The sequence below is a fragment of the Budorcas taxicolor genome, chromosome 11, assembly GCF_023091745.1.
Source record: "Budorcas taxicolor isolate Tak-1 chromosome 11, Takin1.1, whole genome shotgun sequence".
NCBI lineage: Eukaryota > Metazoa > Chordata > Mammalia > Artiodactyla > Bovidae > Budorcas > Budorcas taxicolor.
The window spans coordinates 11,187,644-11,212,787 of NC_068920.1; the positions used below are offsets into that span (position 1 = coordinate 11,187,644).

The window sequence follows — 25,144 nt, forward strand, 5'->3', positions numbered from 1 at the left end:
GCAGGAAGCGGAGATCAGAGGGCTTAGCCGCAGAGATGATTTAGGGGCGTTTGTTGAGGGAAAGCCCCCACGAGCCCTGGAGGAGGTGTGAAGGGCAACCCAGTCCCAGCCAAGACACAGATGAGCAGCAGGCACCTCCTGTACCAGGACTGTGCTCAGGGGAGACTGAGACTGATCCTGCTCTCAGGAAGCTCAGAGTCCGGGAGGGGAGATAGACAAGGAGGGAGGTAACTGCGACCTGATGGCTGGAGCATCTGCAGTCATTCTGGCACTAGGAGGTAAGTCTGCTTCATCACACTGAAGATGAGAGCCAGGAAGCAGAAGCCTGGGGTTTTCATGACTGTGGAGCCACCAGCCAACTTAACTAGCTTACTGCCAACTTTTCTTTTACGTGAGAGAAAAATAAATCTCTATATTTTTAAATGTGTTATTTGGGTTTCTTGTTATACACAACTAAACCAAATCCTAACTGATACGAATGCGTATTGTGACTTTTAAATTGTAGACTATATGATGACTGATAAAAAAAGGTCACTGCAAAGAAGAAGGTGTGCCTAGCATAAGTGGAAACAATATTACTACCCCCCGGGGAAGTGCCGTTAATGGGCAGTCTGAAATTTTCTGAAGTCTAAAGGAAGCCACAGGGAGGCTTAGAGAGATCTCCTTCTGTCCCACAATACTAGCTTCAGAGAATGCGGCTGTTCATATTCTAGCATTTTCTGTCTATTCTTTTTATTCACTTAGACATTTAAAATGTATGCATATATATTCAAACAGAATATTTAAATTTGGAATAACAGCTTTTTAAAACTTAACTTTATATCCTTATGTCATGAAATAGTCTTGAAAGGATATTTTAATACTGGACAAAGCTGCATTGTGAAGAGGCATAAATTATTTAATCATTCTCATATGATGAATGTTTGTGGAGTTTTTGCACAGTCTTGGGGTTACCATTCTCATGTATAAACCTTTTATAGTATCTCTGATTTTTCTTGTAAAAGGTTTCTAAAAGTGGGATTATTGCGTAAACAGGTATGAATATTTTTATGGCTCTTGATGGAGCCTGCAGAAAAGTGCACATCTGCTTGAGAACTGACCCCATGGACGGTCTAACAGTTTAGCAGAACAAACTCGTCCTTCCAGCTGGCTCACGGTGGACAGTGTGTGTGCCCACGGCCCCTTTCCCCAGCCTGGCCCTCCTAACAGACGCCCCATCAGACAGTTCATGCAGTTCTTGTTTCTCAGAGCCAGCATCCACAGGGCTAGGTGCTGTCGCAAGAAATGCAGCCATGTGAGGTGACCTGGTCCCGCTCAGGGCCAAGAAGGGCTCCAGAGAAGAGGGCAGAGCCAGGAACCAGGGGGCGCTCCAGAGTTCAGACTTGAGGAATGCTGCTCGGGTGAAGCAGGGGACGTGCTGGCCGGCGCCCACTGCACTCCCCATCCTTCGGCCCCAGGGGGACACTGGAGGCAGACCGTCTGCCAGCCAGCGGCCCCGAGTCCCCGGGGTGCGTGGGGAAGCTCTGCAAGGCGAAAGCCACCCGGTGGCGGGTCGGCACCCGCAGCTGCTGGAAGTGCTGCCGGAGGGGCTTCACCAAGCTCTCTTGGAAGCGGGCAGAACCCAGGATTCTGTCAGCGTGAGAGCTGGCCCCTCCCCAGGGTGGTGACCGCAGGAGCCAGGCAAACCGCCAGAGAGAAGCCCCTCAGTGGTCACGCTGCCGCCCCTCGGGCCTGCATGCAGGCCCCAGGCCAGGCCAGGCCAGGCCGAGACAGCGCAAGAATCAGCCACGAGGTGAGGTGACCTGCGGCTGAAGCCCCAGGGCCGTGCTGGGGCCAGCAGGTTCCGGGCTGCACCTTTGCCCCCACCCTGGGGAACGCTGTCCACACGCGTTCTTTACAGTCAGGCTGCTCTGTGCTCTGCCATCCCTGCTGCTGCTGCTGAGTCGCTTCAGCCGTGTCCGACTCTGCGCCCCCATAGACGGCGGCCCGCCAGGCTCCCCCGTCCCTGGGATTCTCCAGGCAAGAGCACTGGAGTGGGTTTCCATTGCCTTCTCCAATGCATGAAAGTGAAAAGTGAAAGTGAAGTCGCTCAGTTGGGTCCGACTCTTCGCAACCCCATGGACTGCAGCCCACCAGGCTCCTCCATCCATGGGATTTTCCAGGCAGGAGTACTGGAGTGGGGGTGCCATTGCCTTTTCCGAAAGAGCTGCTTTAGACAAACATAAAAAGGTCAGAGAAAAAGACAAGTACTGAGTTAGGTGACGGCTGGCTTCTGGAGGCCTGCTGCCGGGCTGTGCTCTGCAGGGTGCTGCTCTGAGCCTCACTGGACAAGGACCGCACAGGGCGCGGTCACGCGCTGCTCCGCTTGGTTGCGAGTCCCTGACTGTGGGTTTGGGGTGCGGGGTGGCGACACCTGAGATGGCCACACTAACAGACTCACAACGTCCAGAGTGACAAACACAGTGGATCCAGAGCGTAACCCAGAGGGGTGCCCGGCACGGCGGAAGGCTTGGGCTGTGAGGGTGCCCACCTCCTGGCTGGCCGGCCCAGTGTGGGTGTGATTGGCTGGGTGCTGAGAAGGCGGGAGTGAGCAGGTGCCCCCAGAGAAAAGGATGAGCACCCACCCTCTCCACCCCCCACCCCGGGCACTGCCCCCGAGACCCAGCACCCCGGGACAGTCTCTCCAACCCCCCCCAACACCCAGCAGCTCCTGAGTGGATGCCATGCCTGGGGGCAGGTGCCCACCTTGCTTCACGTGAGAAATGGTGGCCGCAGCAGACACAGAAGGAGGAGAAATGAGCATGCCCACGTCCCTACAGTCCGCCTCTCACACTCAGCACCCCTGGTTCAGGACACACATCCCTCTGTCCTTCTTTTCAGCAGCGGCCTGTGCCCCTTAGAGCCCGCCAGCACTGCTGTGTGAGACACAGGGACGTGGGGACCGGCCGTCAGCCACGGCTGCAACTTCCCAGGGCCAGGACCCTCCTGAAAAACCCTGGGGTGGATGTACCCTGGCACACCTGATTAATGGGGCTCCCTTCTCTCTTCCCCACCCCGAAGCCAGGCTGAAAAGAACACAGCAGTGGACACCGGGAGACCACCTGACTGATGGCACAGACCTTTGAACCCCCCGCGAGGGGGGTGCTGCCGAACACTCTGCTGTTTGGGGGCGCCGGCATCAGGAAGCCCTACCTGTGCCTACGCCACCGCGAAGAGCACCCAGCTGCTGGACCACAAGCTGCAGATGCCCACTGGCGCTGAGCAAGGCCGGGACACCGGCTCTCCTCCCCGGGGCTGGCCTGCACTTGCCCCAGAGCAGGACAGCTGCAGCAGCGGGTGACGCGGTGCCCAGGCCAGATCGCCTGGCTCAGCCTGCACTGGAGGACAGGCAGCTGCTGGCAGCTCTGTCGCATGACCCTGAGGGGAGGGACCCTGCCCCTCTGTCACCTCCGGAACTACAGCCATGCAGGGCAGACTAATGACCAGACCCGAACCCCAGAAAGACGACAGAGAAAACAACAACACAGCTAAGGAGTCAATCCAGGGATCATGTGTGGATGCGAGAGCCAGACCACAAAGAAGCTGAGCACTGAAGAACTGATGCTTTTGAACTGTGGTGCTGGAGAAGACTCTTGGGAGTCCCTTGGACTGCAAGGGGATCCAACCAGTCCATCCTAAAGGAGATCAGTCCTGAATATTCACTGGAAGGACTGATGTTGAAGCTGAAACTCCAATACTTTGGCCACCTGATGCAAAGAGCTGACTCACTGGAAAAGACTCTGATGCTGGGAAAGACTGAAGGCGGGAGGAGAAGGGGACAAAAGAGGATGAGATGGCTGGATGGCAACAGCAACTCGAGGGACATGAGTTTGAGTAAACTCCGGGAGTTGGTGATGGACAGGGTAGCCTGGTGTACAGCAGTCCACGGGGTCACAAAGAGTCAGATACGACTGAGCGACTGAAAGGAACTGAACTGAAAGGAACCTAGGAGCCAGACAGAAGGAACCTGACCCGAACGTCTGCCTGTAACAACGCTGCTGGCAGCAGCCAATGGCAGGCAGTGCGGTCGGAGCGCTTAGACTCGGGGAAACAGGGATGTACTCATGAAATGTGCGCATGCGTGGGGACGGGGTCCATCCCCGGGTCGGGAAGGTCCCCTGGAGCAGAAAATGGCAACCCACTCCAGTATTCTTGCCTAGGAAATCCCATGGACAGAGGAGCCTGGCGGGCTACAGTCCACGGGATTGCAAACAATCAGACATGACTGAGTGACTGAACACACAGGGAGATGGGATGTCCTGATGGAGATCCAGACATCCTTTTTCAAATAACAGTGAAAAGTGTAAGCATCTAAGTTTCTGCATCCGGCCACAGAAGACAGTCACCAAAGATACGGAAGAGTAGAACAGAGTTCCCAGACCAACAAAGATGGAGAGGTGAAGGAGAGAAAGCAAACTGTGATAAGTAACAGGAGGAGACGACAGGAACAAAGCCAGCCATGCCATCCCCTGTATGAAACGTGGCAGGACCACCAGGGGCAGATAACAAGACTCCGAAAGCATAAGTGTCTGATAAAGACTGGAAATCGGGGGATGAATTAGGACACATAAGGCACACTGGGTGGGGGAGGTGTGGAATACCAGTTTATATTAACCTTAGACCAGGTAAAGTTGAGTCTGAAAAACACTATATTGAATAGTGAGCAACATGTACGAAAAAGCTGTAGCAGGCGTAAACCTGCAGGCACTGGATAAAGACCACGGCTGAGCACATAAAGCGGAAACTATTAGAAATGAAAGGAGAAATGCATAAAAGCAAGGTTACAGTGGGAAATTCTGATATCATTCCTCCAAGACAAAATAGAGCCAGACATGCAAGGACTTGGCCAAAGAAAATCTTGAAGTCTCCCATTTTTCAGGTTAATTTACTCTTGATTAGACTTTTGATTTAGTTGCTAGAGTTGCCCTTCACTTTCTCTTAAAGCATATCCTCAATGTGCAGTCATTAAAGATGACATTGTAGAAGAATATTTAATGGCCTGGAGAATACAATTTAGGTGGAAAAAAAACAGCACAATACAAATCATAACTGAGAGGCGACCATCACATGTCCTGGCTTCACAACTCTTGCCCGAACTCACAGCTTTTTTTTCACACAGTCCTGGGCCTCCAGGGGGCAGGCCAGGAATGACCAGCAGGTGGGGGATTCTGACCTGGTTTCACCCCAAGGTTTCCATAACTGTGGCTTTCAGGATACCCCCAGGGTGAGGACAGGGCCGTTTCTGCATCTCACCCCGACCCTCCTCTGTGACCTCCGGCCCCTGCTTCACCTGCTGAGCAATCCATAACTAGGAAAGTCACATTTACTGGGCAGGTACCAGGCTGAGTGGCTTAATTGCTTAGCTTCTCCCTTTTGTTGTTACTGTTCAGTCATTCAGTTGTGTCCGACTCTTTGCGACCCCATGGACTGCAGTATGCCAGGTCTCCCTGTCCTTCACTATCTCCTGGAGTTTGTTCAAACTCACGTCCATTCAGTCAGTGATGCCATCCAACCATCTCATCCTCTGTTGTCCCCTTCTCCTCCTGCCTTCAATCTTTCCCAGCATCAGGGTCTTTTCCAGTGAGTCAGCTCTTCGCATCAGGTAGCCAAATTATTGGAGCTTCAGCTTCACCATCAGTCCTTACAATGAATATTCAGGTCTGATCTCCTTTAGGATAGACTGGTTGGATCTCCTTGCAGTCCAAGGGAGTCTCAAGAGTCTTCTCCAACACCAGTTCAAAAGTATCAATTCTTTGGCGCTCAACCTTCTTTATAGTCCAACTCTCACATCTATACATGACTACTGGAAGAACCATAGCTCTGGCTAGATGGACCCTTGTTGGCAACGTGACGTCTCTGCTTTTTAATATGCTGTCGAGGGTTTTCATAGCTTTCCTTCCAAGGATAAACCATCTTTTACATTTCATTAAAAATGTCTTTTTAGTTTCTCCTTTAATTTTTACAAATATCCTATCACTACATGATACATACATCTTATGGATGAATAAAAGGAATCAGAAGAATTTAGTGACCTGCCTACACTTTCACAACTGGTACACGAATTATGGAGCTGACATAGGCCAACCCAGCCAGGTCTTCTGACTCCAAACCTATGGCCTTTCCAAATATATATATATCCATAACAGCACCTCGCTACTTTATCAGAGCTAAGTAAGCCTCTCCAGGGTCAGGGAATGGAGGGAGGAGACGGCCAGCTCCTGGCCTGGAAAGGTGAGGAGAGGGGATCTGGGAAGACCAAACTCCATCATCTTTGTACTCCAGCACAAATCCTCTGAAAGTGCTTCTGTCCCTTGTAATTAGCATTTTAAGCAGAAGCCCCATGTTATTCAAACAGAAGCGCCTTTGGCCCCTCAGGCCAGGCTGCAGAGGCTGGGGCAGGTGGGGAGAGCTCACCGCTGGCATTGGTGACAGTCACGTGCTGTACCCAACACTGGCACCATCCAGCCCGGGACCTGGTCACCCCCTCAACCCCCATCAAAGGAGACCTCTCACCCCCAACAATCCGCCCCCGGCCCACCCCCAGCCCCACGCATTTACTCCTGTCTCTCCAGGCCTCCTATCTTGAATTATCTCCTAAAGACGGAACCGTACAGCGTGTGGCTCTTTCACCGGCTCTTTCACCGGCGTGATGTTCTCAAGGCACGGTCAGGAACTCGCAGATCTCAAGGCTGATTTCTGCTGCACGCACACGTCCTAGTGTGTCCAGCCCTTTGCTTCACTTCTAAGGATACTTGGGCTGTCTGGACCTCTGGCTGTTGTGAACAGTGCTGCTATGAACATTTTTGCACAAGCTTCTGTTTAAATAACTGCTTCAGTTCTTCTGGAGTGGAAGTGCTGGGGGATGAGGTGACTTTTTGTATAACTTCATCTAGAAACCACCCGACTATCTCTGCACATGCCAGAGTTTCTTTTAAATTTCCCAGGTGAGTCTAGCGTCTAGCCAAGCCTAAGTACTCGGCTGGTTAAGATCCAACTATCAACTTTTATATACGATAAATGACAAAATAAAGAGGCAACCAGCAAAACCCAAGACATGAGAACTTACTTCTTTAGCAAATGACGAGGAAAAACAAGAGTGTGCGGGGGAAGATATGGGCAAACCCACAGTTAAAAGACATATCATCCAAAACCTTATTTGGATCCTAAGTCAAACATACAGAGTTAGGAAAATTATATTTGTGAGATAATCTGAAAATTTAAACACTGTGTATTTGATAGAGAAGGAAATGGTAACCCACTGCAGTATTCTTACCTGGAGAATCCCAGGGACAGAGGAGCCTGGTGGGCTACAGTCCATGGGGTCACACAGAGTTGGACATGACTGAGCAACTGAACACACATACTTGATGATATTAAGAAATTATTGTTGCTGCTGCTGCTGCTGCTAAGTTGCTTCAGTCGAGTCCGACTCTGTGCGACCCCATAGACAAAAGCCCACGAGGCTCCTCTGTCTCTGGGATTCTCCAGGCAAGAACACTGGAGTGGGTTGCCATTTCCTTCTCCAATGCATGAAAGTGAAAAGTGAAAGTGAAGTCGCTCAGCCGTGTCCGACTCTTAGCGACCCCATGGACTGCAGCCCACCAGGCTTCTCCGTCCATGGGATTTTCCAGGCAAGAGTGCTGGAGTGGGGGGCCATGGCCTTCTCTGGAAATTATTGTTAGTATGTTCATTATAATAATGGTATTGTAGTTATGTTTCACAAAATAGTCTATATTCCCAAGTGCGTACTAAAATAGTTTCACATAAAGCATACATTCTCTCAAGTCACCGAGGTGGGCATATGCGCAGAGTGCCGCTGGCCCCGAACGTGCAGGTGCGAGGGGCGGGGGCGGGCGACGGGCACTTGGAGCTCGCTGTGCTGCTCTCTCTGCTGCTTGTGCTTGCCCCTACTTCCCACAAGACAGAGTGAATAATAAGTTGGTGTAGGTTTCATACTCACGAACGTCAGTATGGAGGTTCAAAAAAAATTAGGACTTCTATCTGATCCAGCATTCCCATTTCTGGGTTTATGCCCAAGGGAAATGAGACCAGTCCCTTGAAAGATTGCTGCACGCCCACAGTCAGTGCCAGGATATAGAAGCAACCAGTGTCTGCTGAAAGACGAATGGGCAAAAGAGAATACTGTGTGTGCGCGCGCATGCATGTACCTACAAAGCAATATTGCTCATCCATAAAAAGAAGAAAATCCCTCCATCTGTGAAAACGTGAGTGGACCCGCAGGACACTGGGCTGGGCCGGACGTGAAAGCCAACACTGAGGATCTCACGTGTGTGTGGAGATAAAAAGAAAGAAGCCAAACTCAGAGCGTGCTAGGATGAGCGGCGTTTACCAGATTGGGAGGGGACACGGATACTGATCAAAAGGCACAGACTCCAACTGATAAGATTAGGCCGGTGTGGAGACCTAAGGGTGGCCATCTAATGGCGACTTCAGTTCATGAGGATGCTCTGCACACCTGCAATCTGCTAAGAGCAAATTGCAGTGTTCTCACCACACACACAGAAGGGGACTGTTTGCGGGTGGGATTTTAGTCAGGTCGGCTGTGAAAATCATCTCAGAGTGCATGTGGGTATGAAAACATCATGCCATACACTTAAATATACACCACTTTTATTTGCAAATCAAACCGTAATAAGGCTAAAGGGACACAAGGAACAAAAAAATCGCAGCCATTGCGAAGTAACACTGGTTGCAGATGGAAGCAGATGTCTGTCTGTTCAAGGATCCTCTTCTCTGCTCCTCACTGCCCTCTCCGAGCTAACTGCCTCCCGGGACTGTGAGCTGCGTGCCCGTCAACCACGTGTGCTTTCCAGGCATCGGAATCACCTCTCTAGGTGGGGTCCACTCGTCAAAGACAGGACTTGCTGTTAAGTTTTCCTGCTGACTCCATTCAAAAAAGCTTCCCGGCTCTAGAATTTGAAACAAACCCAATACTTTCTTTTTTTTACAGTGGTAAAATATGCACAAAATAAATATGCCATTTGAGCCATTTTTAAACGTAAAGTTCTGCGGCATTAAATACGTTCACATTTTTGTGTAGCCATCGCCATCATCCATCTTAACTTTTTCAAATTCCGTGGTTGCTAGAGATAAAGCCTGAGAATTTAACCCCCAAAGAAGAGTAGTATTAACGTTCATCGAATGCCTTACTAAGCTCCAGGCACTTACACTGGGCACTTAATACCCAGAACTGGACCTCCCACCTTGTTAACACTCCTGGGCAACAGGTGTGAAAGTCTCTGCTACTGCAGGGTGAGAGGACAGAGGTCTGGGGTGGCGGGAGCTGGGGGGAGGCCGCTCTTAATGGTGCAGCTGCCGAGCTGAGAGCTCTGACTCATCCGGGCTCCTGGCCCCAGCCCGAGGTCTGGGGAGAAGCAAAGTCCAACCCACCCCATCAGCAAGACTCTATAAACAGGGCTACCGCATCACAGCTACAGCTTGGATCAACGAGACACTTCCAAGTAAGGCTACAGAAACCAAGTTCAATTCACAGCACAGGTCACGCTGTATTTACAGAAACCACAGCCAGAGCTGGCGGCTGAGGAGTGTTATGTAAAAGTGAACGTTTGATTTTAAAACTGTACCTCTTTAGCGGTTTTTTCATACTTTTGATGTAATGATGTTTAATATTACACATTTTAAAAAAATAAAGTTTAAAATTTGACAAAATTTTAAAAATTTGTGGGGGGAGGGGAATTTATAAACATATGACATGTACGTCCAAACCACACAAGCTTCAGTCTTGCAGGACACCTGCCTGAAGTTTCCTGAGCTCAGCACCCCAGGGCAGCAAGGCTCCAGGCTGTTCCGGGTATTCAGAGCTGGTGGCTGAGGCCCTTCGTGGACCGTGGACTTGGCTCTAGAACAGCCCCTGGTGTGTCAACTGGCTTTGTACCTGTGGGCACGTGAGGCCTGGGGCTTCCTTGCTTCTTAGGTTCTTATTCAGCCAATAAGAGCCTGTAAAAATCTAACATGGTGTACTTAAAAACAGTTTAGATGGTAAGCTTTGTAATGTGTATCTTACCCGAGTTTTATTTCCAACGTCCCAGTTTTTGCATCGAGTTTTCATATCTGAAAAATCTATACTGTATATAAAGTAACTGACCATTTTCCACATTTGTGGGATTGAAAACAAGACTGCCCAGGGCCCAGGCCCTTTGCAGGAACCGGAGAGACGGGGGATAGGGGGCTGCGACCCAGGGTCCACGCGGCTCCACATTTTCTATTAATGTTCTACCCAACGCGCCACTCTCCCTTCCACAGGTTAACGGTTAAAGGGAAACCCCCCTGCCCATGTGAAACATGGCTTTCCCTCCATGACCTCACCGTTCTTCAAAGAGATAATGTTAACCGACAGCATCTTTCGGGGCTCACAGTCACGCCCGACGTCAAGAGCCAGGGACGCCGCAGCGACTCAGCCTGGAAAAAGTACGCGGTCACGGCCCTGTGCCTTCGCGCCTCACTGCCGTGCATCCCGCGTCCAACAGCTGCTGTATCCCTGCCCAAGACCTAATCACCGCACGGCTGCCCGTATCCCTGCCCGAGCCTGGATCACCGCGCAGCTGCCCGTATCCCTGCCCCAGCCTGGATCACCGCGTGGCTGCCCCGGCGGTCTTCGCCATCCAGCGCTCCGGGAGGCTTCGAGGAGCTGAGACGCCCCGTGTACTGTCTCAGGGCACGGGAGACCTCGCCGGTGCCCCTGCAGGTCCAGAAGGCCCGCGGGGAGGCTGAGGCAGCACATGAGACCGTCAAGCGCTCCGAGACCCCAGGGCCGTGCTGCAGCTCTCCTGCGCGGTGCTGGCTGCTGCGCGTCACTCAGGACGCAGGGGCCATCCTGGACTGCGGTCCAACACCGACCCGGTAACCTTCACCTCTGACTTAGGGGAGGAAGCGACTCCTGCGGGGCGAGGGGCCTCCGCCCGGGGTCACGGGAGTCCGTGACTTGTGGGCGGGTGTCACTGCTGAGACACTGACCCTTCCTGTTTCTTGGCGGTAATATGCTGGTGAGCGTGATGGGCGGTGAGACAGACCGCAGCGGTCACAGGACGCTGTGCTTCCAGGGACTCCTGAGCACTGAGGCCTCGGCCCGGTGCAAAGCCAAGCGAAGACACAGGCTCTGTCGTCTCTGCTCCGTCCCCACAGAGGTCTAAAGGTGCTGCAGTCCCTCCTGCAACTCTCAAACACGTGTCACCCCAGGAAACCCCGTGCCCGAGGGTGTGAGTACGGAGGCCCAGGAGAAGCAGCGAGACCCGGCAGTGTAATAACACGTTTCGGCAGCAGATGGCGACAGAGGACTTCGCGAGTGCTCGGGCAGCCGTTCTGAAAGGCTGGGAGGCAGCTTTTAACGGCTATTGTTTAAGTGATTTATGTGTTTGCATTCTGCTCAACCTTATATATGCATTGCTGAATAAAACATTCACAGTGTATTTTCCACCGGCAGCTGAGCTCCAATTCCAAGCTTCTGAATCCAAATTCCCAAGCCCCTGACAGCAGATTGTTTTCTCCAGAAGAACCATTCCAGTCCCACAAGAAGAAACGCTTGGGCCGGGGGGCAGAGGTCTGGTGTGACAGCCTCACCGGAGTGGCTGACCACGTGTGTGCTGGGGGCTCCCCGTCCAGGCCCCCTGCCCTCCGCTGGGTCCCCTGCCTCCCCCATCCCTTGGTGTCCGCTTAGGCGCATGAACCGATGTGTGGGGAGGAGACGGCGGTCTTGGCCCGCCTCGGGCAAGGAGGGCAGAGCAGCTTGTGTGTAAGAAATGTGTCAGGTTTACAAGAAGGAAGAAATTCTCACACAGGGAATCAGATTTCCCCCCTGTCCTTCCCAGAGACCCCCTGCCCCAGCCCAGGCATCAGCAGCCTGGCGGGGAGGCCCAGGGGCGGAAGCGGCCCTCGTGAGGTGGGCGGCGGGCAGTGCCACCTGCCGGGTCGAGCCCAGGTGGGGCTGTCTGGGCCGCGGTGGTCGCCAGCCCAGCACGGCAGCTGCCCTGTGAGGCAGGCCCTTCCCGCCCAGCCTCAAGCCGCAGCCCCCACCAGCCTTTGCCTCTATTTGAAGAGTAAAGGACATCCACTCGTGATAAGTGGAAACAAGATGATTCTTTTTCTAGGAGAGGAGAAGGAAGCTCGTAGAGATTAGGCGGGGAGCTCAGCCGCCCGCGGCCAGTCTGTCCTGGGCTCTGCGCTGTGACGGCGAGGGCTCGGGCAGGGCTCCTCTGCCACAGACGGGCCCTCCTGCCCGCAGAGGAACAGGCTCAGGAGAGCGGTACGACCCGCGTCACCGTGGGGCGCGGGGCACAGGCGAGGTGGCTGCCGAGGAGCAGAAACGCACGAACACTCCCCCCCTCACCCCTCTTGGTGCACGCTGGTGGGAAACGGCATCAGATCTCGGGAGGCGCGCAGCTGGCACCAGCCTGGCGCGCGGCCGCGGCGAGGGCTTCGTCACCGAGGCTGCGAGTCCCTCCTGGGCCCCCGAGCCGCGTGCTGGCTCCTTAAATGCCCTCCGGCTCTCCCGGCTCCTCCCATTCCTGCCACCACCACCCCCAGCCCTGTGTGGACCAGGCCTCCGACCCGGACACGACGCCGCCCCCGTCAGCGCTCGCACACAAGCGCCTCGGCCCTCGGCAGACGGCGCCGCGTGCGCCCTTCCCGACGCGCACGTTCCCGGTGCGCCTGCGCGCACGCGCGCCTCGCCACCCGCTGCCCACGCTGGCCTCCTGCAGAGGGTTCGGGGCTCGCGCCGGGGGAGCGCCGCACCTGTCTGCCGCCAGCCCGAGGGCCCCGCCGTCTGTGAGCAGCGTCCGAGGAGGAGCGCGACTGCGCGGAGTGCTGAGGGCCCTGCTCAAGCCCATCCCTGCGGGGACTCGACCTTGCGGGGAACCAAGATCAGGCCTGTGTGTTTTCCTGCAGCTCAGGTCCTCCCCCTGAGACAGGCACCACCACCCTCATTCAGCCGTGAGGAAGAAGCAGAGCTGTGAGATGCCGTGATTATCTGAGGCCGCCGAGCTGGTAAAAGCGGCAAGGAGGAGTAAGTAAGTGATCACTTAGCATGACCGATGGGTAGCACCTGGAACACAAGATAAACGCAGGGTCCTGGACGCAGGTACACACCCCCTTGGGCTGAAAAACCAGGAAGACTAATTGGTTATGGAAAGAGAACGTCTCACATTCGCCAAAAGGGGCTTTCCTCGTGGCCCAGTGGTAAAGAATCTGCCTGCAACGCAGGAGACTTGGGTTCGATCCCTGGATTGGGAAGATCCCCTGGAGGAGGGCATGGCTACCCACTCCAGTATTCTTGCCCGAAGAATCCCATGGACAGAGGAGCCTGGTGGGCTCCAGTCCATGGGGTCACACACAGTCGGACACGACCGAACGGTTGAGGAAAACAAGAAGCTTTACCCAGTGAGGAGACAGATACACATGAACTCATGTGCACACAGGTGTGTACACACACACACTCTTTACAGCAAACAAATCAACTTTCCCAACAATAATTATTGAAAATGACAGCCTCTTACTTAAAATCATTTTCCATTTATATGGAAGATATAATTAAATCTAATTAAATCTGCTAATTAAATCTGTAAGTGTAAAGATGACCTCATCTATATTGTATTTCCAACTTTAAAATATGAGTCTTGGATTTTTTTTTTCTGGAGCTTAAGTTTAATTTTTAAATCATCTAGAAAAGATCCTTTAACAAAATTTCATTTTTTTGACATGATGCTTATTTGGTACAACAAAACTCTGCTTTAAACTTGAAACTTTGTATTAACTGTTACACTTTTAAGGGTGGCAGGATGACACAATATTTCAGATAAGCCATTTGTTCAGTTGCTAAGTCCTGTGCGGACATTACTGTGACCCCTATGGTCTCCAGCCCTCCAGGCTCCTCTGTCCATGGAATTTTCCAGGCAAGAGTACTGGAGTGGGCTGCCATTTCCTTCTCCAGGGGATCTTCCTGACCCAGATAAACCACTGGGTGAGCAGTGGTTTGCCAGTTTAGCTTCCTGTTAGATGTACAGTCCTGAGTGCTTCGTAACAACTCAGTGAAATTTCATTAATATGTACAATATCAGGGAAACAGGTACTAATGTGCTTATATGAAGCAATATTATGGGCATGTATTAAGCAAGGATAATAAAGTGAGGACCTGAAAGAAACCACACTCACAAAGACACACTTGACCACGAGCTTTCCTACGAGAGGCCCTGCAGTCCAAGACCCGGACGAGCAGCAGCTGACCGCCCGGCTCGCTAGTCCTCCCAGGTCCCTGGATGCAGGCACCAGGGGTGGTGTGGGGTTCATTACCGCAGACGCGGAGACAGAGGCCAGGGAGGGACGGTGTGGTTGAGCGAGGCCACACAGCCAGTCACAGCAGCTCTCTTAGATGCTGGGTTTCAGAGCCGCAGCTGGGTCCTTACTGCTTTTCTGGACATTCTCCAAGTGCCCTTCATCGGAGCAGGGAGGAGAGAACCAGAAACTGCAAGGCTCACCTCAGCTGCCGGATTTGCCTGATCTCTTTGGGTACTGGCTATCTCAGGGATCAGCAGGTGCGCTGAGGGTGGTGGGAAAAGCAATCTAAAAATCTTGGTATGTCTCATGGGAATAAACACAGCCCCGAAGGCTTCCACTGCTGTGGAGATCAGGGCATCAGAGGGCTTCCTGGATCTCAGAATACAACTGGTGAGTGGTCAGAGCTCAAATAAGCTCCCTCCTGTCCCCTAAGCTATGACTAGATGAGTGAGACTACGAGATGAGCGAAAATTTGGAGTCAATGTTCCCCTAAAATTAAACACAAACATTTGTAAATGTAAAAACCTGATAAATCATATATGTGCAATGTGAGTGTCTGCAGGTGTGCAAACACACACACGCACACGTGCCATATGAGCCATTTCAAGGATAGGTCATCTTATGAGCTCATCACGGTACTAAGTTGGTCGTTCCTGTAAATGATTTCCTACAAGTAAAACATCCATCACTTAAAAGCATGTCAATAACTCTAGGATACCTGTGAACAAGCCAGCCAGCCTTCATGCACAGAAGCCTCCCCGAGCCCTTGCTGACTCTCAGCCGCTAGCCCTTCTCGTGGCTGGGGCAGGCCGGGCACTGAGAGCCAGGCCTGGGCCACAGCTGTCTGCCCCACCGTGTGTGTGGACACGCCAGCACCTCTGGAGAAGACTCCCAGTTGTGGGTGACTCGAAAGCTGTGTGTGATGTCAACAGACATTGGAAAAGCACGGACTTTGAAATCACAAAAAGTTGTTTCTAAATCCTGGCTCGGGACTGCAGCTGCACAACCTCTGAGCCCTTATTTATAAAATGGGACATGAATGCTGACCTCACAGGGTGAGTCCCTAGGGCACACTCAGAGACCAATTAAATACAAGTTTATCTTCCCTTGTCCTTCTTAATTCCGCTGTCCCGTTCACTTCCTCTGAGAATTACCTGTGCGCTATTTCCGCCTCCTGGATGGAGGGCTGCTGCAGGAGGGCAGGCCTTTGGGTAGCACGTGGCTGGGGTCCCTGTGGCGGCTAGACCAGCCCTGCACACAGAGGGTGACAGACACATGCTGACTGAGTGAATGACCATATGACTTTAATGCTCTTGCCAATGAAATAAGTCACGAACTCAACCTCACTTTATAGACGAGGCCGCCAAAAGCCAGAGAAAGTGAGTGACTTGCCTGAGGTCAACATGCAAGTCAACAGACCTACACACTCAGCTCTGAGCTCCTCCGGAGACGCCAGAAGTATTTCTTCGGATGTCAGCCACCCAAATAACTAATGCTGCTCGGGGAATCATCCACAGGAAATGAACAACTTGTAATCTGACGATGCATCTGTAGTGAGCATTGCTGTGCCAGGTGTGACTGACTAAACAAGGGAGTGGGGCTGGTTTTTAACATCCTTCATCCTTCTAATCTATTACAGAAAAAAAGTACATCCCACGGGATCTTCTTTGGTTAAAAAGAAATACAAAAAGGCACAAAAGGAAAACCCTGTTAACTCCAAAAGAGAAAACAGAGAGCTTGCCCTTCAGAAGATCCCTGATGGAAACACTTAACTGTACCAATTAACCCTGAAAACACCCTCTATACAGCCACAGGAAACACTCTGATTCTAAATCACTGGCTCTTCCTTCAATTCTGCACAGATTGCCTGATAAATCTGATCATAGATGGTGTGCTGAATTTTTGCCTGAGTCATAGAATAATCAGGGGGAAAAAATCCCAGAAGTCTTTGAGCCACAATTTGAACCGCTGTCCGTCTGGAAGTTCTGCTGAATGTCCACACCCCCATCAAGTATCAGAAATCCTCATCACACTCCATATGTTCAATCTAACAAGTTCATAAAACATTAGCCTATTAAGTTAACACAGAAGTGCAACTGAGCAGTTAGACGGCAGAAGGAATGTCATACAACGCCTGCAGACGGCGGGTAGGTAAGGGAGGATTTTAATACATTCCAACACCTGCCTCCCTAGTCCCCAAGCCCTGGCTGGGATGGGAAGGGAGGTTACAAAGGGCGTGGGTTAGAGAGAGTCGAGTGGAGGACCTGAGACCACGCGGCATGTACAGGAAACGTCAGGAAACAACTCCAGCGCCTCACTCTACAGGCTGAAAAATCTCATTCACAACTGCAGTAACAACCCGAACTGCATACTGAGTGTCCGGCAAGGGGGCTTCACAGTGCAGGTCCCGTCACTCCAGGGCTGGGAACCTTTACAATGTCACTCTCAGAGGATGGCTGGAAGCAAGAAGAGGGATCCAGAAAGCCTTTTCCGATCAGAATCAGAGGACCCTGCATTGCCGGCCGCTAGACCGATTGCTGATAACGCTGGAGGAACACATGACAGGTTTTCGGACTCTGTCTTCACGAGGCTTTTAATTTCTCAGCTACCAGGAACACACACACGGAACAAATGATCGATGCTGATAAATCCTGTCATTTTTCAACAGCTGAGTCTACAGAGGTGTGTCTGTGTTTGGGGCGGGGGGCGGGGGAGGTGGGAAGACACGCACACATCTATCACATAGTGAGCTTACACCAGGATGTCTTACAACCTTCCAGGAAACGGGGATTCTAATGCTGGCTCTGCCATTACCTGCTGTTCAGTGTTAGGTCTGTTTTCTCAGCAGCGAAGGGTGAGTAAGCCTCTCCTAGCCACTCCGACGTTAAGATGATAGTACCTGCATTGTTCAGTCGCTCAGTTGTGTCTTTGACTCTTTGCAACCCCGTGGACTGCAGCAAGCAAGGCTTCCCTGTCCTTCACTATCTCCTGGAGTTTGCTCAAACTCATGTCCATTGAGTTAGTGATGCCATCCAACCATCTCATTCTCTGTTGCCCACTTCTCCTTCTGCCCTCAATCTTTCCCAGCATCAGGGTCTTGTCCAGTGAGTTGGCTCTTCGCATCAGGTGGCCAAAGTATTGGAACTTCAGCATCAGTCCTTCCAGTGAATATTCAGGGTTGACTTACCTTTAAGATCGACTGGTTTGTTCTTGCTGTCTGAGGGACTCTCAAGAGTCTTCTCCCGCACTACAGCTTGAAAGCATTAATTTTTGGCGCTCAGCCTTCTTTATAGTTCAATTCTCATATCCATACAGGTCTACTGGAAAAACCACAGCTCGGACTATACAGACCTTGCTGGCGAAGTGATGCCACTGGTTTTTAATATGCCGTCGAGGTTTGCGTGAGGTGGGGGCAGCTGGAAGGCTGGAGGGCAGTAAGCAGGGGCCCTGGGTCTGGTGCGGCCCTCCAGCTGGCTGCACTCCAGGCCCCTCACACGCCCCCTGAGGAACAAGCCCCAGTGGGCCCTGTGGCTGAGAGGATGGGGCCGAGGGCAAGGTCTCAGAGGCCTCTGGAAGCAGGCTAGGCAGGTCAGACGCTCTCCGCAGGCGAACGTGGGGGTTACAGCCTCGGTCCCTCAACACTGAGCTCTGCAGAACTATCATCTGTCTTGGGCAGTGTCTGCCAAAACCGGAGGCGAAGGCAGACAACGAATAACCCTTCTCGTGCCCACAAAAACAGGTGCGCAGCCACTGGCCCTGAAGGCGAAGGCTGTCCTCTCAGGACGAGGCCCCGACCTGGTTTCTGGCAAGGCTGGCGAGGCCCTGGAGCAGGGGGAGGCCGGGGGAGCAGCCGGGACCCCACGCCTCTGTGGGGCAAGCGGCAGGGACTCTGCCCGTAAGGATGGGATGTCCGAATGGAAGAGATCCAGCGACTGTTTGAATAGGGACTCCAGTGAGCCTCAGGGAGGCAGAAAAATCACGCGGCGGGCAGTGAGGAGGTCGGGAGGGGACCGGCGGGTGCTCGTGGCCCAGAGATGTCGTCTCCCCAGGTGTCCTCAGGATAAACCTCCACCGCCCCCGTCCACTCCATGCCATGGCACCTCGTCCCATCTGTTTTCTGCAGACAGGAAGGGCTCCACGTAGGAGACATCTGGGTCCCCTCAGGAAGAGCACTCAGGCCTGCTGGGGGTGCCTGCGCGTCCCCACACAGCCAGCTCAGTGGCAGGGGCCTCCCGCACAGGACGCACCACGGAGCTGTTACAGCCGGCACCTCCCGCCCAGCCTGATTCCACCTTTTCCAGAGAAAGAAAAAAAAGCACCTTTTCTGCATTTTGAATTCTACCTGATGAGTAACTGCTAAAGGAATGCCCAATCCACCTTCTAGAGCTCTCCCCTTATACTCAGATAAATAGCACAGAGTTGTAGGTTCAGAGGTTTCCAACCCTTACAAAACAGAGAACGCATTCCTGCGTGCTCTTAAAATCATATGGATATTCCCTCACTTATATACCGATATTGAATGAAAGCCTGCAATATGGGAAAGCACCTTCCCATGAATCTTCAAGAATAAACTAGTATGGCAAAAGTTACCATTTTATTTTATGACTGATAATTTCCCTTTAAAAACATTTAGGGGAATAAGGACTTGGGTATCTGCTGAGGACTAAGACGCAGAGCTCTGATAATCGGTGCGTTATTACCAGGCTCAGGCTGCCGCTTCCTTCACTCGCCAAAGTACAGACACAGCAACAATTTCTCACACGATTAGACACTCACAGCCAGTTAACATGATTAAGTGTTCTTGGTGGGAGCTCTGCAAACAGGAAGCAAGTAAATGGTGTCTATAGTGTTTTTTTTTAAGAATACTGAGATTTTATATTTACAAGAGTCTGCTTTAACTAAAGAAGAAATCCTGCAGGTTCCTGTAAAATAGAAATAACACAGCTAAATTCCCAGAGGTGGTGTTTAGCAGTGAGATTTGCTTTTCATTTCACCTGGCTTAATCATGAAACCGTGAGGGAGAGCTCCTGTTCACCCCAAGATCAACATATTAATCCATTTAAAGAAATGCCACAGGAGGTTGTTCCCACTTTTCTTCAGGCGACAAGATTTCGTTTGTTCTTATTTAAAACTGAAGGCCTCTCTCCAGCTTAACGGTGCCTGAGCAGAGTAGGGTCACGGCTGGATTTAAATCAGGCTCGTAAGCAAAGCCACTGGTGAGAGGGGCCGCCGCTGCCGTGGCTCCTGGTGGAAAGCGGTGCGGGTCCCTGAAGAGGGGAGCCGCCCTGAACCCCAAGTAAGCAGCAACACGGAGCATGCCCCACTCCGTTTATTCCTGGGGAAGACTCAGAGAAGGAAGGAAAAGCAGTCCCTAGTCCCCCAAAGCTTTTACTTGATATCTGTTTATCCATCCATCCATCCATCTGTAGGTACACATGTATGCACACGTGTGTCTTTGTGTGTGTGTGAGCTCAGGAGTGTCTGACTCTCCTCCCCCGGCACTAACAACCTCCAAGAGCTTGCTGTGCTCAGCCCCTCCAGTCGTGTCCGACTCATGTGACCCCACGGTCTGTGGCCCCGCCAGGCTCCTCTGTCCATGGGGATTTTCCAGACAAGAATCCTGGAGTGGGTTGCCATTTCCTTCTCCAGGGGGTCTTCCCGACTCAGGAGCTGAACCCACGTCTCCTGTGTTTCCTGCACTGCAGGCGGATTCTTTACCCACTGAACCATCCTGGTGGCTCAGACAGTAAAGAATCCTCCTGCAATGCAGGAGACTCCAGTTTGATCCCTGGGTCAGGAAGACCCCCTGGAGAAGGAAATGGCAACCCCACTCCAGTATTCTTGCCTGGAGAATCCCCATCGACAGAGGAGCCTGGCGGGCCACAGTCCGTGGGGTTGAACTGTGCAGAGTCGCACACGACTGTGAAGGACTGTCATTTCCAAACAGCTTAGTGGATAAGTATAAAAATATCCTTAGTGGCCAGCATTTGGAATAACTTTTGAAATCAGTTAAAGCAGTGTAATATAAAATATTAGAATATAGCACATCAATTATTTTTGGTTACTGAAGAGGAAAGCAAATAAGATATTAATCACTGAGAGGAGCAGTTACAAAAGCTGCATGAATTATGTAAAAATTCTAGTGATGCATTTCCATTAGAGGATGGGTAGTATTCACAGCGGAATTTTAAAAATAAACATCAGCACAGCCACCACCAGCGGTGTCTCACAGGGAGATGCTGAGGGGTCAGCGCTGACCCGCCTGGGTAATGGTCACAACTCCATCCGCGTGATGGGGGTGGGCAGGACAGAGGACAGAGGGATGCGCAGACTCAGGAGACATCGCGGCCCGGAGCAGCTCTGCCGGGCCAGCCCTTTGGAAGGGAGAGAATCCTGCTGGACAGGAAGTCTGCAAGCACCCGTCATTCCCTGGGCCATGTCCTCCCTGGAGAGGAGCTGCCGGAAGAACAAGGCCCCCACCCCACCCCGCCACTGCTCCCAGTCAAGCCCAAACAGAGTCCAGAAGCTTTAGGCTAAGTGTGCCCTGACTCAGGGCTGCAGGGACCCCAGGCTGGGGGGCACATCAGTGCACCCAGAGGGGTCCTGGGCCTCCTGGGGGCCAGGCTGCCCGGGACCCAGGGGTCATGAGTCCATAGTTTCTACCTCAGCAGTGTGAATCAGAGCAGAAAGTCCTGTGTCAAGGTCACACCCTACTGCGTCTACCTAAGAAAACAACCATTAAATTGTAACTTCAAACATTTCCAAGCAGAGCACACGGCACGCCGCCTCACTCCGTCTCTCCTGCACTGATGTGTCCTTCCCTTATTTCCCTACAGATGACGCCAGTGCCCGGCAGCAGAGAGCCCGGCGTGTGTGCGCGCGCACGTGTGTGTGCGTGCATGTGCAGTGGGGTGAGTGAGAGCTGGGGAGCAGGCGGCAGGGGGCATCTGTTTGCTCACATTTCATACTAATGGAAAAGATAATTTTTCTTTAGGGTTATAAGTGAGTGTGGAGCCATCTGGTGTCTCCTGCTGTCCCATCCTTAGGTCCTGCCTGTCTACATGCCCGTGGCATCGAAACACCACGCGCCTGAAGCAGTAATGGTCAGAGGGCGGCGGGGGTGCTATAACCGCCCACCGCACTGGGCTCCAGAGGTGAGCTACCGCGGGCTGTCAGCACTGAAGAGGGGTCTGAATGTGAGTGACATACACACTCTCATTAAAAGTAGAGAGAACCCCCCTCCCAAAGGGGAACCCCTCCACATCAACCTGCCCTGGATCCCACCTGTTGTGAAGTGAACGCTCACATTCTGCACCCGTTTTTAAACGCTGGCTCCAGTCCTTCAGGTATTCTCTTTTCAGGCATTTTCTCCCGTTCTGCCTTTCATTCTCTTACTGCTGCTCTGGATGCCACGCTTTTAGCACAGCGCAATGTCTCTTTTCTTTCCTGGCTCATGTTTTCTGTGTCTGGTTTAAGGGGTCTCTGCCTGTTTCGGAGGAATGCGGACGTTCTGTTTTGCTCTCCTCTGCTGAAAACCAGGCGACAGGCCCCGTATGGAGCTGGCTGCACCAAGCCACAGGCCACCTAACTGAGACTTGATCGCAGTTTCTGCTTCTCCCAGAAATGGAACCTTGAACCAGCCCGTCAGGAATCACCTGATCAGCGGTCATTAGCTCACGGGCCAGACAAGCCCGTGGCCCCTGAAGGAGAGGGACCCTGCGACCACGTTTCTGCCCCCAGGCCCCACCCCTGCCTGGCCCAGCCTTTCATTCTGCACAGCTCCTCAGAGCACTTCCTCTGGTCTACACGGAATGCTGATTCAGGAGTTGTTCAAAAAAGCCAGGACGATCTCCAAAATTTACTCAGTTGAATCTTGTTCTTTAACGGCTCTAAAAATTGTTTTTTCCTTTCCCACTTACATCTACAATCCACTTTTATGCAAGACACTAGGCCCTCCAAACAGCTATGCACAGACTGAACACCGCTGGCTGAAAAGGCCAGGGCTCTGCAGCTACACATCTCTGCTGAAGCCTGGTGACTGTTGGTGGGTCTCTGCTCTGCTCCACTGATCAGTTAGCCTAGCCGTGTACCAATGCCAAGCCATCTCAACTAACAGCTTCAGAAAAGGTTTTACGTGGGTAGTGGAAATATCCCCGCTCTTTTTCTTTATGTATGCGTTAGCTTTCTCTGGTCTTTTGGATTTCCATGTTAAATTTTAAATGACTATCTCAGTTTCTACAAAAAAAAAAAATACTGCTAGTAATATGATTGGGAATGTATCACTTCTATATATGAATTTGAAGAACATCGACAGCTTTATAATATTGGGTATTCCAATCTGTAAACATGAAATGTCCCTCAAGGACAAATACACATGAAGGTACTCATCTTCACGAGTCATTAGAGAAATTAAAATGAAAGTTTCTGTAGCCACTAGAATGGTTAAAATGAAAAAACACAAAAATACCAAGTGCTGTAGAGAGAACCCACTGGAATATACATTGCTGACAGATGGAATGCAATTTGGTGCAACCACTGTGGGGTGCTTGGCAGTACCTTCTGCAGCTGAACACACTCAAGCCAATCAGCGGGCAATTCCAGCCCCGGAGTGACCATGTGCCTAGACACGTGCCTCACAACAGCCCTGGAAATGGCCCAATGTTCATCAGCGGTACAAATGACAAAACACATTTTGTGGTGCCTTCACAACTGATTTAAAACAAAAAAAAAAACAATAAAAAAACAGCCTGGAGGAGGAGCCATCCACACCGGAATGCAATAGTATGAACAGCTCTCAAGCAATACTGGGCAAGACTAGCTGGATTCCATTACGGAAGGTGAAGAAGCAGGAAAGCCACTCCACATGACGAGGCGGGGTACTGGTGATCCTGGTGGGGCAGGGTGACGGCAGGGGGCACAAAGGGCCTCTGCTAAGATTCCTGTTATTGACCTGGGCTCTGAGTTAAGACATCTTCAGGAGATAAACCGGGGCCTTCCCAGGTGGCGCAGTGGTAAGAGAGTCTGTCTGCCAGTGCAGGAGATGCAGGAGACCTGGGTTTGATCCCTGGGTTGGGAAGATCTCCTGGAGGAGGGCATGGCAACCCACTCCAGTGTTCCTGCCTGGAGAGTCCCACGGACAGAGGAGCCTGGCGGGCTACAGTCCACGGGGTACCACAGAGTTGGACACGGCTGAGCACGCACACAGAGTGGATAAAAACACACCGAGCTGCACTCTCACGATACGGCACTGTCCACATACATACATGTGTGACATTTCCCCTCCCCACTCCCAGAGCATGCGCGTGAACAATCTGAAGGGAGTCCCTTCTTGGCGCGGAGGCTCAGCTGACCCGCAGCACTGTTAGTTCCAGGGGTCCTACAGTGCTCTGCTCTACAGAAGCTTTCAGATGTGGAAGTCGGTCTAAATGCAGTTCTTTGGGGGCATTTTTATCTTTCTTCGTTTTTTTTTATGGCCGTGTTGTGTTGTGAATCTTGATTGAACCCAGGCCACGTCAGTGAAAGCCTGGAATCCTAACCGCTAGGCCACCAGGGAACTCCCTGAGCATTTAATCATGCCGAACTTTGTAAGCATCCAGTTAGAAGCACTTTCTTTACCTTTATTTTGGATGTAAAAATGGAGAAACCACCACCTCCCGTTCACGTGACCACCGACTCTTCCGACCACTCCAGTGATTCGGCACTAGCTCTGCTAGGACCACAAGTGTACGTCCGTGTTTGTTTTACGAAGAGACGAGGTCACGTCACAGAGTGAACAGCATCGGCGAGGAGCCCTTGAGCTGTCATGCTGCAGGTCAGCTGTGCTAACGTCTGGTTGCCCTAATTTGTGTTCGTTTAGTTTTGTGTCAATACTAATCGGTGGATCCAAGTACTGAATCCCGGGACATTCATTTTTAGATATGACGTAAGAAAATTTCCCCCAAACTGGCAACAAATGCTAGCTTGGTTCCTTTTTATCTATTACACCCAGAAAATACGCTACTAAATATGCCACTGTGATGGAGGCTCACATTTCTATAATCCACTAAGTGAAAATTTAAAATGAAACAGAATTACGGAAAAAGCTGAAATTGTTAACAAAGGCAGTGAGCTGAAAGGCTAGATCGACAAATTCGAGTTAAATTATAAAATGATAATACAATTATAATTCAAGTTTCAATAAAAATAACATCATGGAAGAAAACAAATTCTCATATGCTGTAATATCAAGTGCTTTGTAAGAGCAACCTAAAGGATAGTTTGTTCAGTTTTGGTAACATACTAAGGAAACAAACAAACAAACAAGGGTTCTAAAAGAAAACACAACCCCATCACTGCACAGAGGTTTGTGACGGTGCTGAAAGCTGTCTGTGGAAGAACTTCTCAAACCGCATTAAATGCTTGAAGGCTTCACTGAAAAGCATGGAAGTTACCCAGGGGAATCGCCTTGTGACTCAACCATGTGGCACTGAGGTTGTTTCAAAAGCCATGTCGTGGTTTTCTGGGCCAGTTTTCAAGCTGCACCCTGTTCAGTTTCAGAACAATCACGTAGCTGCTCCTCATTTCCCTCCAAGGGGCTCTCTCACCTCTGCTGACCTGGGGCGGCGGAGCAAGTGGGGTTTCCCGCTTGCCTGCTGTGTTCCAGGTTATACGCCAGACCGAGGAAGGAAGAGAAAAAGTTCTCTTCCCCCAGAAATGGCCTGTCAGGATGCACGCCGGCATCATCAACCCCAGACCAGACTGAGGCGCGGGTGAGGCAAGTCCTGGCCTGACCTTCAGAGCTTCTTGAATTTCCTCC

General features: G+C 51.6%; 1 protein-coding gene across 1 annotated transcript in view; it reads right to left on the reverse strand.

Moving 5' to 3' along the window:
* The window catches only part of LYRM4 (LYR motif containing 4), an 87,604-nt gene that overhangs the window by 2,380 nt on the left and 60,080 nt on the right, over window positions 1–25,144 (reverse strand). The gene's annotated exons all lie outside the window — the stretch shown is intronic.